This window comes from Columba livia, chromosome 13, assembly GCF_036013475.1.
Source record: "Columba livia isolate bColLiv1 breed racing homer chromosome 13, bColLiv1.pat.W.v2, whole genome shotgun sequence".
NCBI lineage: Eukaryota > Metazoa > Chordata > Aves > Columbiformes > Columbidae > Columba > Columba livia.
Window position 1 is genome coordinate 20,725,891 of NC_088614.1, and position 16,253 is coordinate 20,742,143.

General features: G+C 41.6%; 1 protein-coding gene across 2 annotated transcripts in view; it reads right to left on the reverse strand.

Annotated features, from left to right (window-relative positions):
- Nucleotides 1-15,894, reverse strand: part of SMPD3 (sphingomyelin phosphodiesterase 3) — a 98,764-nt gene extending 82,870 nt beyond the window's left edge. Inside the window, exon 1 of one of the 2 annotated variants that reach the window (XM_065028508.1) lies at nucleotides 15,585-15,894. The gene's annotated coding sequence lies outside the window, so the exon portion shown is untranslated. Of the gene's footprint in view, nucleotides 1-2,337; nucleotides 2,614-15,584 lie in introns of those variants that run through there. The other variant, XM_005507113.4, reaches the window with a different exon arrangement.
- Between the last annotated feature and the right edge of the window lie 359 nt (nucleotides 15,895-16,253).

Genomic DNA, 16,253 nt, shown 5'->3' on the forward strand with positions numbered 1-16,253 from the left:
AAGCTGTAGTGGATCAGACTGCAGCAGACCACCAAATAGCGGCCATGACCTTTTTTTGGTGCAATTTTAACTTTTGGAAGTGCTTTGGAGGTTCTTCTCAGTCCAACCACTGAGCTGGTCGTTGCCAGTTGTCATATAAAATCCACTTTTTGTCACATGTCACAATCCAATCGAGAAATGGTTCACTGTTGTTGCACAGAATACGAGAAGATGACACTTCAACGATCTTTTTGATTTTCGGTCAGCTCATGAGGTGCCCACTTCTCAAGCTTTTTCACCTTTCCAATTTGCTTCAAATGCTGAATGACTGTAGCATGGTCGATGCTGAGTTCTCCGGCAACTTCTCATGTAGTCGTAAGAGCACCAGCTTCGATGATTGGAAGTTGACAAGGACCAGCTGAGAGCAATGGCCAGGCACTACGCTCCTCATCTTCAAGGCTCTCATCTCCTTTGCGAAACTCCTTGAACCACCCCTGCACCGTACACTTGAATAAGAAAATTGCTCAAATTTGCTTTTTGTCTAACAGCATCTCCATAGTCCAAAATAAATATCAAGGAAACAGCAGGTAGTAAGTCAGTAGCAGAAAAACATAAAGCCAGAAAAGCACATTAAAATGGTGTATAATATAAACACATTTATTTAAGAATGTATTCCAATATCAAATGGCAAATTTCAACAATGCAAAAACCACAATTACTTTTGCACCAACCTAATACTCTACATGGCAAAGCTTGTTATTACTACTACATTTACTGGCCCTGTCCATGCACCAATTTGAGTTTAGCCCCTCTTATCTGAGCCAGAGCTGAGCACCTCTTCCTTTGGCCAGTTCCTCACTGATGTCAGCCTCAGTGCTGCTAGTGACAGCAGATGGGAGCCAGAACAGTGAGCGGGCCTGAAAGAAAATGCAGCAATCCCTCACACCTTTCTTCCCTGTAACCAAATAGGGTTGAATCTATGTAAATGAATTGAGTTTACACAACATGGGCAAAAACGACAACAGAATATTCATCCAACTGCTAATTTATACAATTGCCAAAGAGAACATAGCCATTTGTTACTTAAGTGCACTAGGATGGTATCACGTAGCTTTAACACACACTCCAGGAATCACTTCCTAAAAGCAACTGCTGTGCAAAATGAGACTGAATTACATTTTGAAGCTTTTACAACTGCGAACTTTCATATAAATCATGGAATAACAAGGCCAAAATCCTGCCTTCAGCACAACTCTTTGTCCCAAAGACATGAATAGAACTTGGTTTTGGTTTTGAAGTTTCTTTGTGGATATTTGAATTTAGTGGCACAGCGGTTGCTTACACTTTTATGTTTGACTGTAAAACCGAAATGACAGCTTTGGCCAGTTCATCCAGTTATTACATTAGAAAGTCAGTTTCCATTAGTTCCCTGAACTGCCATACGGAAAAACTGGAATCATCAGACCTTTTTCCATGCTGTGACCAGAGCTATAACAACAAGCCCCTGAGCATCTGTCAAGGATATCTTGCCTTTAAAAGATGTGCATGACATCTAATGTGGAAGTGTTTGGCTTTTCCCTGCTACAACCTGCCCTGAAAATTTTAACATGTTATTTTCTTAACACAAACTATCTTTACCCCAGTTACAAATATAGACTTTTTAAAGAGATCATGTTAATTCTAGCTTATCTAAACATAGGTGATTCTTATGAGACAGCAAAACCATCAGGGACTTCAGGTAAAATCCTTCTAATACCCTAGCATATAATTAAGACATTCGTTAGCAAGTAACTTTAAGTGGGTGTAATTTAATGTTTCCCTCCTGTCCCTTGAGCAAGCACAACACAGAACCATTTGATCATAAGCTCCTAAAATGCACTGTCTCCATAAAATCTGACACAGAGACTCACAGCAGAGATGCAGCCCAGCCCCCCCACTCAAGGATCAAGTGCTCACCCAACTTCCAGGTTCACCCACTTAAGGGAGGAGGATGCCAGACTGCGCTGCCTTCATTTTTCAGTAAATTCAGCAGAAAGAAAGTGCCCTGTAAGACTCATTTATCACCTGCTCTTCCTTTGAGTAACTCCACGTTTTGTGAGATGGTCTGGTCACTCATGAGGTGCACTGAAAATGGGCACGTCTACCCTGACTGTCACCTCAGACTTCCCCTTTCAGCAAAAACAGCCACCACCCTCCTTTGATATCAGCTTGGTACAGCCTGGGGGATCTGCACACCAACAAAAGAAACACAAAGACTTAGCATTTTACATAATCTCCCTACTAAAACATTGCTTAGCTAGTAGCAAATTACTCAGTAAATCATTTAATCATTTAATAAATCTACTGCCATTGAAATACCTTTGCTCCATGCTGCCTAGCAGGGTTAATTTCGAAGGACGACACTGGAGAAACAAAACCAAGCGAGCACTAGGAACTGAAAGAAACCGTCTGAGGAGCAGGGAGCCCAGGACACCTCGCAGGCCCTTCCGCTCAGCACCTCTCCTCACACCGCCCAGTGCTGCTCAGCCGCTCCCTCCACTGCCTGCAGCTCGTCCAGGTTTTTCTTTTTAACCTTCTTCTGCAAGGCTGGCGTGGTAGGGCCGGAGAAGAGGCGAACAAAGGCAGCTGCGCTTGCCCACGGCGCACGGACTTCCCGCCCTGCAGGAGGCGGCACGCGCACCCAGCCCGCCCGCCCTCGCTGCTCCGAGGACGCTGCAATGGCGGCCGCAGAGAACCCGCTTTCCCACCGCCCTCGCTCTGATTGGCTACTCGGCAGCAGGGGCGGGGACACGGCTGGAAAGCACCAATCAGAGGGGCGGGTGGGGCTGAGGGGATCTGAAGGTGGCGGCGCCGTGCGGCGGTCCGGTGACGACAAGATTCTCCTGTTCCTGGCAGCCGGGTATCTGGCCCTGGTGAAGAGCGGCACGTCAGCTGGTGTCCTCCAGATGAAGTATAGTCCGTATGTTATTCTTCTCAATATTATATTTGTTTGGAGGTAGCTAACGTTAGCTTCAGAAGTAAAGTGTCAGTGCCCTCTTGAGGAATAGCCTTGCTTTACCTTACTTAGATCCTTATAATACAATGTGACAAACTTCTAATACCACAGCCAGTTTTTAAACCGGTAAAAAGGTGCCTTAATGTCTTAACAGGTTGTGGTGCGTAAGCCGTGCCATCTTTATTATTGCCAAACTGGCTGGCTGGCTTGCTGACTGTTAGCGCAACTCTACCAGTTTCTAAACTGGGAAGTGACTGAGGTGCAGAGCCAGAGGTGTGAGTGTGAGCCTGGCAGAAGTTACCTGCATTGAGTGAGCGCTGTGGGGAGACACAGGAATGCTCTCCGGGATGCAGAAGAGAGGCTGATGTTGCCTGCTGGGCCCTGTGTCAGTTTTCTCAGCGCGGCCCCCCTGACACCCGTTGCAGCAGTGATGGCTTTGCGGCCCCCTCACCGGGGCTGGTGCTGCTGCCTCCAGCAGAACTGGAATGCAAACGAGAGCTAGGAAAGGAAATATGAGGTGGCCTGAAGAAGAAGGAAAATACCAAAAAAGTGTGGTTTAATTTCTGATATATCTGTAGATAGGTAGTGGGTTGTGGGGTTTTTGGCAGGGGGGTTGAGCTCTCTGTGAGCCACTTTCCACTTAATAGAAGAGGCCTCCAATTAATATACAAGTTCTCTAGAGTTTTCAGAGAGAACGGTTTCATCTAAGACTTGTACTACATGCCTCTTTAAAGTAGCTTGATTAGTAGCAGATTTAGATGGTCTTGCTGATGATGACTCAAACTTTTTTTTTTCTCTGAACCTTAAGCATATTAATTAGTTTTTGTCAGTCACACTGACTTATTTTTGTCATTCTGATGATCATTTTTGTACTCATTATTACATCAGTGATTTGTTTAAATCTATTTTATGTACCCAAAAGTCCGGGATGGGTACGTCATAATTATGTTGGCTTTTTGCATTAATGTGTGATCTATAATGTTTTGGAGCCATCCCATGCTGTTTATTTAATTAGGTTGCCTGGCCTGTGTATTAAAAATCTTTCTGCATCTTGGAAAGTAATCTAATTTTCCAAATACCAGAAAGATAATCTTATTCTGTAAGAAATTTGACAGGATTTTTAATATTCTGCTTGTCCATGCCACAGCCTTTTTTCTTCTGTAGCAGTGGTAAAAGTCACAGCACAGTTTAAAGAGTTTTGGAAGAGCTGTCTTCAGCAGTGAGCTTTTTCTCTAGAACGGTAGAGCTTAAACACTTAATAGTATACAGTACATGTTTCATGAAAACAGCATGTACTGAAGTGTATATCTGTGTAGTAATGTAACCTTAAATACATAAACACTGTCACAGAACTCAAAAGAAGGATCCAGTTTTCCTCTTGTTCACAATGAATGGCAGCAGTAATGAGCTGGAACGGTTGTAAATTGGCTAATAAGTAGTTAATGTAGAAACTTTTTTTTAAGTGCCCATTTTGGTTATTATTTTTTATATATATATATATATATATTTATTTTTTTGTCAGAACTATTGCTTCTTACAGTGGTATGCAGTGCTAATAAAACGTGAAATCAATTTTCATGAGATCTCAGGACACCTCCCTGCACACGCAAAACTGTTCATTTGTCAAACTTGTTCTTCCTGCAGCCCCCAACCCTTGTACATTTAAGTCACTCTGTTTCCAAGAATATGTTATGGCCAAATTTTCCAGTTTTTTTTTTTTTTTGCAAATGTGAAGAGAAGTGGGTTGTACTAAAAGTACTTGAAAACATGTGGAAATTTGATTGCAGATATTAAGTGGGTCTCAAGATACAGGTATTGCAGTTGACTGTTATGAATGTCTGGAATCCTGCTGATAGTAAACCTGTAGCTATGAGAAATGCAAGCTTTGTGGAAACTATTTTCATCTTACTAGGCAGACTTTAAATCGGGGGGCGAGGATGTCACACGTCTTAGCTTTTCAAGAGCTAGCTTTTTGCAAATTAGTTTGAAGTGGTAGATTTATCTTTTCAGTCCTTACATCTATTGAGCATTTTCTGTACTCACTTGTGAAATCACTTTTACATCACTGAACTATTTGCCGCTGTTTTTTTCCCGTAATGCTTGACCTTTTAATTATTCCATTATCCCTTTGCTCCTGCACCAATGCTGAACTGTTGGGCTTGGGGCCTTATACATTGCCTGCAGTTCAGCACATGCTTCACATTTTTATAGGAACTGTTGAAATTACATGATTCCTCTCAATTCACTTATGTGCTTGGCAGCAGTTCCTTCATGGGTATAGCTGTTGTTTTCCCTCTCTACTGAATGTTCTAGCTCTTGCAGTGTCAGTTCCTTCACCAGCCATCTGTCTTGCTGGCTCACTGTCTTAACAGCTCTCCTGCTCAGACTAGATGCAAGTCCTACAGAGTACACTAGCAGCTGTTAATTTTTTATTCAGAAGCTTTTAAAACAGTTGTTGCTGTACGCATATATCGTATATTTCATCCTCTCTATTAAGTCCTTGACACTTAAGTTGCTTTCTTCAGCTTCCTTCTTTTGCCAGGTTCTTTCAAAACTTGTCTATCACTTCATTTCTTTTCCTGATTTTTTTTTAGAATAATTTTATTCAATTTCACAACCTAGCTTGCTCCTGATTTTTTTTGTCTGGAAGGTGCATATCTGAATGCATGGAAAGTCTAATCCAGTTCTGTGTGTTGCTTACCAGTAACTCTGTTCTTTAAAATCCCTGAAGGAGGCATCTAAATACTTTCAGATATTATGCAAGTCAGGTAATAGCTCCTGAGAAACATAAGATTGATATCTTTTGTCAAGAAGTTAGAGAACAACTTCTTTTTAGCAGTATCAGTGTTACAGATAAGATAGATTGTCTTGTAGCTCAAGGGCTGGCATATTGCTAACCTAGCAATCTTTTTGATGAAAAGTTCTGCTTGCTTGTAAGCTGGTCAAGACTGAATACAGAATTGCTTTATGAAGCCCCAAGTGTATACTGTCCCTTATTATAATAGCGGTTTGTTTTATTTTTGTACATTGTACCTGCTTTATAATCTGCCCATAACCGAGCTTCATTTAGGTAGTGTCTAGAGCATTCTAAACCACTGCTTTGTGTTAGTGCAGTTTTCAGGGGTAGAAATGAATCACACAGATAATAATTTCAACGAAGATGTATTTTTTTTTTAACGTATGTTGCTAAGCCTTTCTCAGACACTCTGCTCCTTTCCTGGACAAATTCAAATATTGTTTATCACTAGTGCCAATTAGTCAGCCAAGCATCTGTAGCTGGCAGCTGTCCTCATGAAGAAGGCCCCAGGAGATTAAAACTCCTGGGACACTGATTTGCATGTTAGATGCTACTGTTGGTCATCTTCTAAGGGTCTTTTCTACTTGTTATTTCTTAATGATAAAGAAAACTGAGTGTGCTTACAGCAGTAACTAATAATCAGTAAGCTGGATTTTATTTCCCCACTGTACTTACGACCTCCTGGGTAAATTTAGACCTGTCATTTAGTACCTCTAGTGAGGGACTGTCTATCCAAGGAAGGTTTGTTTCCAAACTAAACCCTTGCAGCTGAAATGGGTCTTCTCCCATGGTGGTGTTGTTATGCTGGTAAAGGTATGTTGATAACAGATAAGCCTGTTCTGGCTAGGAAGTTGAAGTTGTATTATTGTATTGGTGGAATTTATGCTAGTATAATAATTCCAGTGGTATAGTCTCCAAAACTAAATGAGGTTCTCATGTGTGGTCATGACAAGCCTTATAAATGACTGTGAGAGGCAGATGAATTTGAAAATGTCCAGAAGTCTGCAACTGAACTGGGAACTAATAAACTTTTCCTCTCATTAAGTGAAGCTGCAGATATCTTATGCTAAAAAAGAACAAGTAGTCAACCCCAAGAAAGCTGCAGACAGAAGCTGGTGAACTACAGCTTATCTTCCCTCCTTGTTACCAGATGGACTCCGTAGCCCAGGTTCAGACTAAGCATTATCCCATTAATATTATGGAATGTCATCATTGTTAGGTGAACACACTGCCTATGTTAATTTACTGTGCTGGAAATAACAAGTAAACTTGCAGCAGAAGACTAAAACTATTCACCAGAATGTGATCGGAAGAGTATTTTAAGAGCACTTTAAAATCCACTTACATGCTAGGCTAGAAGGAGCTAGTGGCTACTTAGCATCCTATTAGCTAAAAGGAATCTCTCAAAGAATTACCTCTGGGGGAAAAAAAAAATCATTAGGCCTCGCAATATTTCAAATTGTTGTGCTTTAAATAATCTCAGTTAACAAAAAGAATTCCTGCTAACAAACCAGTCAAAATTTGAACCAATATAGTTAAGGAAGTGGAAAATACAGAAGCTTCAGCTTCATTGTAATTGTTACATTGTATTCTCATTAGTTTTACATTAAAACTATTTGAATCAGTCACACTTCCAGTTGCCAAGAAATGCTCATCTGCTACATCCTAAAGTAATAGAAACATCACTGTGTAGAGCTTATTAATCCTTTTCATACTGTGTTTAACAAGGCAGGCTGTTCCATTTACTTACAATGGGTTCAATAATAAGTTAGATTAAGTAACTTTCTATATTCTATAAAAATGAATGATATTATATGATATAATATAAGTTGTGTTGTGGCACAGACATAAAGACTGCATAAGTTCTGAATGGAGAAATCTGGAACTGGGCCCTGTAGCATGGTCAGAAGTAGCTCTTCATAGGCAGATTATGAAATTAGAGCTGTAATCTCTGCTTGACATAGAGTTAATATGCAGCCTTCCCAGGGCTGAAGCTGTTTACTAGTTCTTCCATCTGTCAGGATTTTCCTAGCTTCTATGGGAAAGAAACACCTACATTTGAAACTAAGATTGCATAGAAGAAAGCGGTTTTTGTGGATAGGTTGTGGAACCCTTTCTAACAATTGTAGGTAGCTGCTGGCAGACCACCAGGTGAAGGAATGAATGGGTGTAATGGAGCAGTTATTTACAATAACTAGAGAAATTAAAAAATCCTTTTTCCCCTCTTTGGTAGACATTTGAAACTTGTTTGTGTGAGAGAAAATAGTGGGGAAAAATAGTAGTCAAAAGCATTAAGACCTGAGGAGAATGATTGACCTGAATGGAAGCCTACATGGGTGTTTTGTTTCATTCTTTCTTTTAGGACTGGGATTAGCTTTTTCTTTCTGAGAAAGTTTAGCATACGAAATCTGCAAGGTTAATGTAAAAACTAAAGTTGAAGGACCTTACCATTGTGAAATAACAAAATCAAGCATCATATCAGCTGGCAGAGATGAACTCTTCGTATTTGCTCTAAGTTACTTGAGCAGACTGTCTTTGAAAGTCAAAACAGCAAACATGTAGGAATACTTATTTTGTGCTGACCTAGTGATCTGGTAAGGTAGTGTTCTGCACCTATAGACAGACTCTTGTGTTCCAGAGCCTTTTCTTCTAGGACCAAAAAGCAGACTAATGTAATTAGGTGTTAGATGTGTGCATCAGCAGCCTGTGTGACAGAGAAACTTTCAGTAAAGGTTTCTATGTACTTCTGTTCAATAAAGATTCAGCTGTGCCTGTACCTTTTCACTTTGTGTACCTTGGATTCATTATTGTTTTTCTTTGGAAGACATAAACAGGACAATATTGGGCTAAAGCTGGACGTTCTGAGAAGTGGTCAGGAGGCTGGCTTTTTAAAAAGTGCCAATTATCTATTTCTGTCACTCATGTTATTTGAAAATTAATAGTTTTACATGGAAGCTGAAATGACAAATTCAGTGCCTTCCCTCAGTGAATAAAAATAATTTTATACCCAAATATGCATTTACAGCAGTATGGAGTTAGGTCTGCCAGTTTGTGGTAGCCTACTTATCATGCTTCATTTCCACTGTATATAGTTCTTTCAAAGGAATGTTCATCATATACCTGGTACTCTGGCAGCAACGGGAGTCATCTGCATAATTGCACTTTATCAGGACAGGCTTTTTTCAGTAATTTTTCCACCTTTGGTGTGGGAGTAAGAAAAGTTTCCCCAGGACTAGAAACAATTAAGTGTTGTTTTTAGATTATGCAGTCATCTTTACTTTCGCATTGTCTTGCCATGCTTGAAAGACACATGCAGCTTCAAGTTAAAGCTTTGGAGAGCTTTCAGTTTCATCATGTAATTGATGGCATGTGTATCCTCTAGGACTAGCAATAATCTTCATCTCCCGTGTGTGTCAGCAAAATATGCACTCCTGCTTGGGAATTGATTATGGGCACTGTCAGGGTCTCGTCTTCCCTCTTGTTCTCTCTCAAAGAGGCACGAAGGGATTCCAACATTGTTTTTACCCTTCTTTCCTCTCATGGGGACAAGAGAACGCAAACATCTCTCTACCCTCTGACTAGATTTGCCCACACAGAAATAATAAATTAACAAGATTCTTGTCTTTCTTCATTTGTCTGTGTGAGTTCTTTAGCTTGGATAAGAGACTCCTGTCTATGTTGTGTTCAGTTCTAGAGTCTCTCTGTCTTTTCCTTTTACTGGTAGGATCATCGGTGAAGATCAGCTTTGAGCTTGGGTGAAGCACTTTGACAGAAAAAGCTATGAAACTCTGATCCCTCATCTGCATGGCAGTACTGCTTTCACACAAGTAATTGTGCCAAGAAGTCAGGAACTGGAGAGTTTTTCTTCCATCTGTGATATTTGAAGTGTTTCAGGGAACACTCACTATTTTAACGAATCTTCGCTTGTCATCTGTCACTGAGACAGGACTTCTCATTGTTTTCAGTATCAGTGACAGACAGTTCTGCTTAGCAGTATGGGAAGGGTGCAGCAGCCTGTATAGAAAGCTACAGCCCTCAACCGATAGCTAGTAATTTATTTGAAATAATACTATCTCTTCCCAGGCAGCATTAAACTCTGCCTTTTCTCCATCCAGTAACTGCTTAGTAAATAAAACAAAGTTGCACAACTTCCTGAGGTGAGTGATCATGGATCTTTCTGCTGCCCTCTTTGCAGTTACCCTAAAGGAGTCTCTGAATTTTTACCTCTTTTTCCAACATGGCTTTGTCAATGTTTGAGTAGGGTGACTACTAAACTCTTTTCGCAGAGAGGAGATTAAAGCAAGACATCTTGTTTAAAAGTGAATAGCTTCTACTGTGCTTGAAGCACAATATGCATGGGAAAGAACAAAACACACACACACACACACACACACAAAAAAAACCCTGCATTGAAGCAAAACTGTTAATCAAATGTTAACTCATTTAGAAACAGTCAAGAGGAACAGATGGAATCTCTTCTCCTGGAGTCAGTTTTTTAAATATATTAAAAGCTTGTATACTTTTGAGTGGCAGATATGACTTGTCACTTTAGGGGTTATTTTTGCTGTTGTTAATACTGAAATAGATTGTGCTTGAGTTATAGTAGTTGACAGAAGTCTTAAGTACTGCAGAGAAAAGACTTGCCTTGCACTTGTTGTCTCAGCTTTCGAATTTAAGGAGTTTAACTTTGAATTATGTAACAATAATAGAATCCTGCTCAAGTTGATGCTTTGTAGCAAGTCAGGATGTGTGAGGTGGTGTGACTGTACCGTAAACTTCTTCCTGGAGTGTGTTCTTTAGAACAGCATTCAGCTACCCAGAGCAGTGCCTAAGACACGCTCTCTGCAGTTTGTACTCAACTCCTGGTATGTCTTGTGGTATTTTTCACGTGACGCAGTGATACAAGTCTAAGCCTTGATGCACTTCATATTTAAATCAGAACCTCTCATCTTACGCTGTCAAATTTTAATCCATTCTCTGGAGTAAACATACTCTTGATAATCTGAAAAGCATTTTCTTCAGATAATCTCAATACTGAACAGAACTGTTAAATCTTGTTCTAAATCTGTAGTTGAGCTGTGTCATAGGTCAGATGCAGGTTTCCAAAGCACGAGGTTCAACAGATGCTGTGGGAATATTAACAAAGGGTACCTTTAAGAATTGTGTCCATATTTTTAGGATGCCAATTTAATGTTTATGCACTCTGTATACATTTTCAATGCTGAAATTTTAAAGCACTTCCAAAGCAAAGATACTAAACAAATTCACAAGAGCTGCTCTCTGATTGCAAACATAAATGAGAATAGTCCCTATCTACAGGCATAAAGCTAAGTGGACAGACAGAGGCTAAGCTTCTTATGAGTGGAATGTTGTATGGTTGTGCATAGATGTCTCTTCTGTTGTGATGTCTGAGACATCTTGGGTCCAAATCTAAAGACTGTATAGCCATTTTAAACTGAAGCTAATGGAAATTCTGGCTATTTCAGAAATTTTAAAGAGTTTGGTCCTGTGTGCGTTTCATGTGGAATACCTAAGATGACTGTATTTCTAAATTTTGTCAAGTTTCATTTTTTGAAGACAAGAAGCAAGAGATTAAGAAAAACAAAAACTAAACAAAAAAAAAAAAAACAATTTTTTTATAGCAGCCTCAGACAAGTCTCAAAAAAGAAATGCGAAGAAGGCCAGAATAAGTTATTTTTTGATGGTCTCATAAACAGATCCTAGTCCAGGCACCTCATGTATGCTATCTGTGGAATAGCATGTGAGTGTAGAATACAAACTACAATGTAGCGTTTCACCTGAAGCCCAGTAGGCCAGCAGCCAGCAGGAATAATCACAGAGAGCAGCAGGCATGCTGCCCAGGCGTCCTTTCCCATTGAGGAGGCTGGGGTCACCTCACACACAGAGGACTTTCTTCATGTTCTTTAAATATACTTGTTAAACCTCAAACTTGTAGCACAAGTTTCAAGACAGAGATTTCTCAGTCTCCTTCACCTTCTCTGAGATTTTCTATAATCATGAAGTTACTTGTTCCTGTTTTGACTTAAGAGGATGTTTGGTCACTTCATTAAGGTATGGCAGCATTCTGCCTGCTTTTAGAGCAAAAGCTGAGTAACCCTGACAGCATAGCCATCAAAGGGCAGTATTTGCCTAAGTCAGGAATCGCCAAAAAGCTGGTGACTTCCCAATGGATAAATACAACTGTATGTGCAGGGCTTGCCCTCTGTGCCATCTTCTTCCATTTCTTACCCCTCTGCCAAGCACTAGAAACAAAGTTGAGTAGAACTTAATCAAGAAGGAAAATCTGCATTCATTCTGCATACCATCCCCAAACTATCCATTTCTCAGAAACTAGCTGTTCAAGACAAAATAGAATGGATTGAATGTTTCTGCACGAATCTTTGTCAGCATTGTATTGTCAGCCCAAATTATGGACTGTTCCTTTTTACAGCAACAGCACAATTCAAATGTAGTCTAACATTTTCTGAGATTTTACAGTGAGCTTGACCTGCGATACATAAAAGTATATGATTATAGCAATCATGCTTGGAGAGTGGCTACAATTTTCTTCTGTTTACTCCTGAGTGTCATGGAGAACTTACTACAAATGCTTAAAATCTATATTTAAATATTTGCAAGTTAGGAGCTATACTTTCAAAAATTACTGAGAATCTTACTTGCTACTTGAAGCAGGTCACTGGGATTACTCCTTTGAAGTTAGCAGGCCCTGTCTTGTAAGAGGAAGCAGTTCAATAACTGCTTATTGTGTGCATTTAAATATCTCCTTTGGAGTGTAGACTTGGGAGTATCATACTAACAACTTAAAGGCAATTATGAGCATAAGTAAAATCTAGTTACATTTAATACCAAGCATTGCTAGAATTCAAACCGAAAATTGGCACTATACAATGTATAAAATTATTTTTTCTCTTTTTAGAATTGTAGAATATATATATAGGCCGTCTCAGCCACAATCCAGGGAATAGAACCGCATATTGAAAGGTTTTCTTTTTTGGTAATACAGGGTACTTTGGTTCTCTTTCATAAAGGGATGTGTCTTGTCTCCCTCATACAGTTAGCAGTAAAGAAGCACTGGTCTCTGCTTTTCAATAGCACATATTGATTTTTAACTATTGCATTTTTGTAAAGATTGTGCTTTTAAGGATTATTCAGTGTTTAAAGAAAAAAAAAGACTCAAACCGTTACTGCATTGCTGTACAATGTGATCATAACAGTGGCTCTAATGTTAAATATTTCCAGGTCAGTTTTTTGTGCATGTCTTTTTGAAAAATAGGCTTTTACTTAAGTGTAATGGAAACATTTCCATTACTTCAGCAGTCTACTGTAGAAGTTAAAATAAACATTTCCACAAAGAGATTGCAACTTGAGATTTATTGTACTGTGCTGAATGCATAATAACTGCACAGAGAAAGTTGCAGTGGATCCTACATCAGAAAAACATGGATTGTTTATTGCCCAAGCTGACATGTAAGCAATTAGTATAAATGTTCTATTTGCAATAGCCTTTAGCATAAACAATGACGAGGTAACAGGAGTGTCCTTTAAAAATATTTTGGGAAGACCAGATCGTTAGCTCTATTAAAAGCTGCTGTGCTAGCTTCATTAACACAAAGCAGCTTTGTCTTTGTCCTGACTGACCAGGTAAAAACCCGAATGTGGCAGCAAGCACAGGGTCTGGGTTGATGAATTATGGCAATGCAGGGGTGTGGTCAGAGCACGCTGCTCAGCTCTTCTGCTGTTTTACTGGCTTCTCAAGGGCTGTTGCAGGCAGCAGCAACTGAAATGTCTACAGTGTCCTTCTGGTATTAAGCCTCTTTCATTCCTACCCAAAAATGAGAACCTATTTTAAGGCTTAACAGCATCCTTTTAAATTGGAAGCAAACTGCCACAGTGAGATATTCAGACTGAGTTAAGCAGTGTATGCTATAGTTACCATCGCTAAACACAGCTAGATCTGTTAAGATCAAAATGGTTGACTTGCCAGTCTATAGTAATTGTTCCCTGTGGAAAAAATTCAATAGCATAGCTTAAAATCACACATAGCTGGTCACATGCTCTGAGGCTTCTATGGTGCTGAGACTAAAAGACAGAGGCAGGGAGGAGCTATGTCAGGAAATCTTTTAATTCTAGTGGTGAGAGGGGAAGCTTGCCTTATATACAGTTATATGCACAAATGGTTTTTTAATTTTACAGTAATGTGCTATTATATATTAACTCGATCCTTAAAAGGCTACTTTTAAGGGCCTGATGTTAAGCCCCTGCATGTCCAAGGTGCCTATTGGAAGGAGAGCTTTTGGATATGTGATGACTGTGAGATGGTACCCAAACTGTTCTATTTCTTTTTATTAAAGTAAAGCACAAAAACTGCTGAACAAAAAAGCCTATATAAGACAAATGGAATGCATGGTTTCCTGGAAATGCATTACATACATGAACCTTAAAATCGTTAGTACAAAAAAAAGTCAAGTCAATTAAATAGAAGTCATAAGTTTCTGTCCAGACTGGAGAATCTTTAATAACGTGGGAACTGATGGGAGTCCCATCAACTTGCTTTTAAACACCTGCCTTAACTGATCCAAGCAATTGCCTTTGTGGCTCTCTCTGGTTTAATACATGACATAGCAATGTGGGGAGTGGAGGATGCCTTATACACAAATTCTTTCTCAATACAGGACACAGTGTTAAGAGTATGCTAATTAAATGGCATTTGGTTTTCTCAAGGAAGCAGTTTTTTAATCTTAGTTTGGTTCTTCAGTTTCTTGTCAAAATCAGCATAGAAACGGTGCAAGTTCCTGGTCTGGCTGCATGCAGTCTCCCAGGTTAAACTTTTTGCACTGTCTACACCTGAGAAAAGTGATGAGTTTTGCCAGCCTACCCCTTCCTATGCCAATCTGAGAAATTGTAAGTCCACCTGTATTACCAACATAAAAAAAAACCCAAAGCTACAGCTGCAGCCTACTCTATCTAGGTTAAAACATACAGTCTATCGATAGTTAAGGAATACTCACCAATCCTTAGACAACAGAAGCTACTACACATACAGGCAGTTAAGAACACTTGCTGCTTGATTATGCATGTTTTAATATGCTTGCTCAATTCCCTATTCATCATCCAGCAATAAGAGGAAGCCTGAAGCATCAGGCATAGCAACACAATGCTTGGCTGTAAATGACTTCATGTAGGCTGTAACTTGTCATTTGGCCTTAAATACAGTGTAATTTTTTCCTCCCTTTTCTGACACCTTTTCACAGAGGCACTGTGCATGCTGGTTTGCCTCTAGCCTTTTGCTGCTTGTCCTAGCTCTTTGGTGGGGCTAGTAATCACACAGAAATAAGTAAGAAATTACTGCTGTACAAAATCTAGACAAGCAATACAGCTAAGGAAGGTATTCAAGGAAACCATTTTGCAGTCTTCACTGTAGCACTACCTGTATGACAAACACTGCCTTTATCTTTTCCATTGCTGAACCATGAGAATAGGAACATGATTCCAAGAGGAGTGGGTTTTTCCTACATATAACTAGGCTCAGATATTTGCAGTTAACCAGCCATCCCTCTCTTTTTTTCCCTTCCTTAGCCCCCGGAAATCAAAATAATGAAACTACTTAAAAAGCATATGCACTGCGCCGCTTTGTTCCCCGCGGTCCCCTCGCGGTGCTCGCTCCCCGCCAGACAACCCGCCTTTCGCCAGCGTCCGGCTCTCGGCTCGGCAAAAGCCCCTCGAGCCGGGCCCCGCGGAGCAGAAGGGCGGGTGGGGATACGATGCGGATGGGCGGAGAGGAAGAGACTTTACCTGCCGCGTTCCCCCGCGGAGCCAGGGGCGCCTGAAGCTGCTGCATCCACGCCGGGGCGCGGCGGGCGGGCGGGTGCTCAGAGTGCCTGGCGGAGGCGGCTGAGCGCCGGAGCCATGGCCGCGCCGCGGAGCGCCGGGAAGGGAGCGCCGCCGGAGCGTCCGTAAGCCGGCGAGAGACTCAGCACCTGGGCGCTGAACAGCTCCACGGAGCACCACGGGCGGGGCCGGCGCCGCGCTCCCCGCCCCTGGGCGCGGGAGGGCCGCCCGCCTCCCGCCTCGCTGCGCGGCGCCGCGGCCGCTCCGCCCCGCTCCGCTCCGCCCCGCTCCGCTCCCGCCGCAGGCGGGGACGCGGCCCGCGGGCGGCGGCCGAGCAAAGGGCGGGGATGACCGCACTTCCCAGCCGCCCCCGCGGCGGGAGAAGGCTTTGCTCCCGGGGGTGGCCGGGAGTTGCAGTCCTGTCGGTGCGGAGCGCTGAGAGCACTGGTGCCAGCGGCTCGGCTGGGCGATGCCTCCCGCTGGGGGCCGGAGGGGACTGGCTGCCGGCCTGCCCGGGAGCCGGCGGCCCTGCGGCCTCTCCCGGTGTGGGCCTGCGGGAGAGGGAGAGAGGCGAACCGGCGGGTTTCGCTCCCTCGGAGGGGCAGAGCTCCTCCCGCCCGGCGGGTCGCGGTG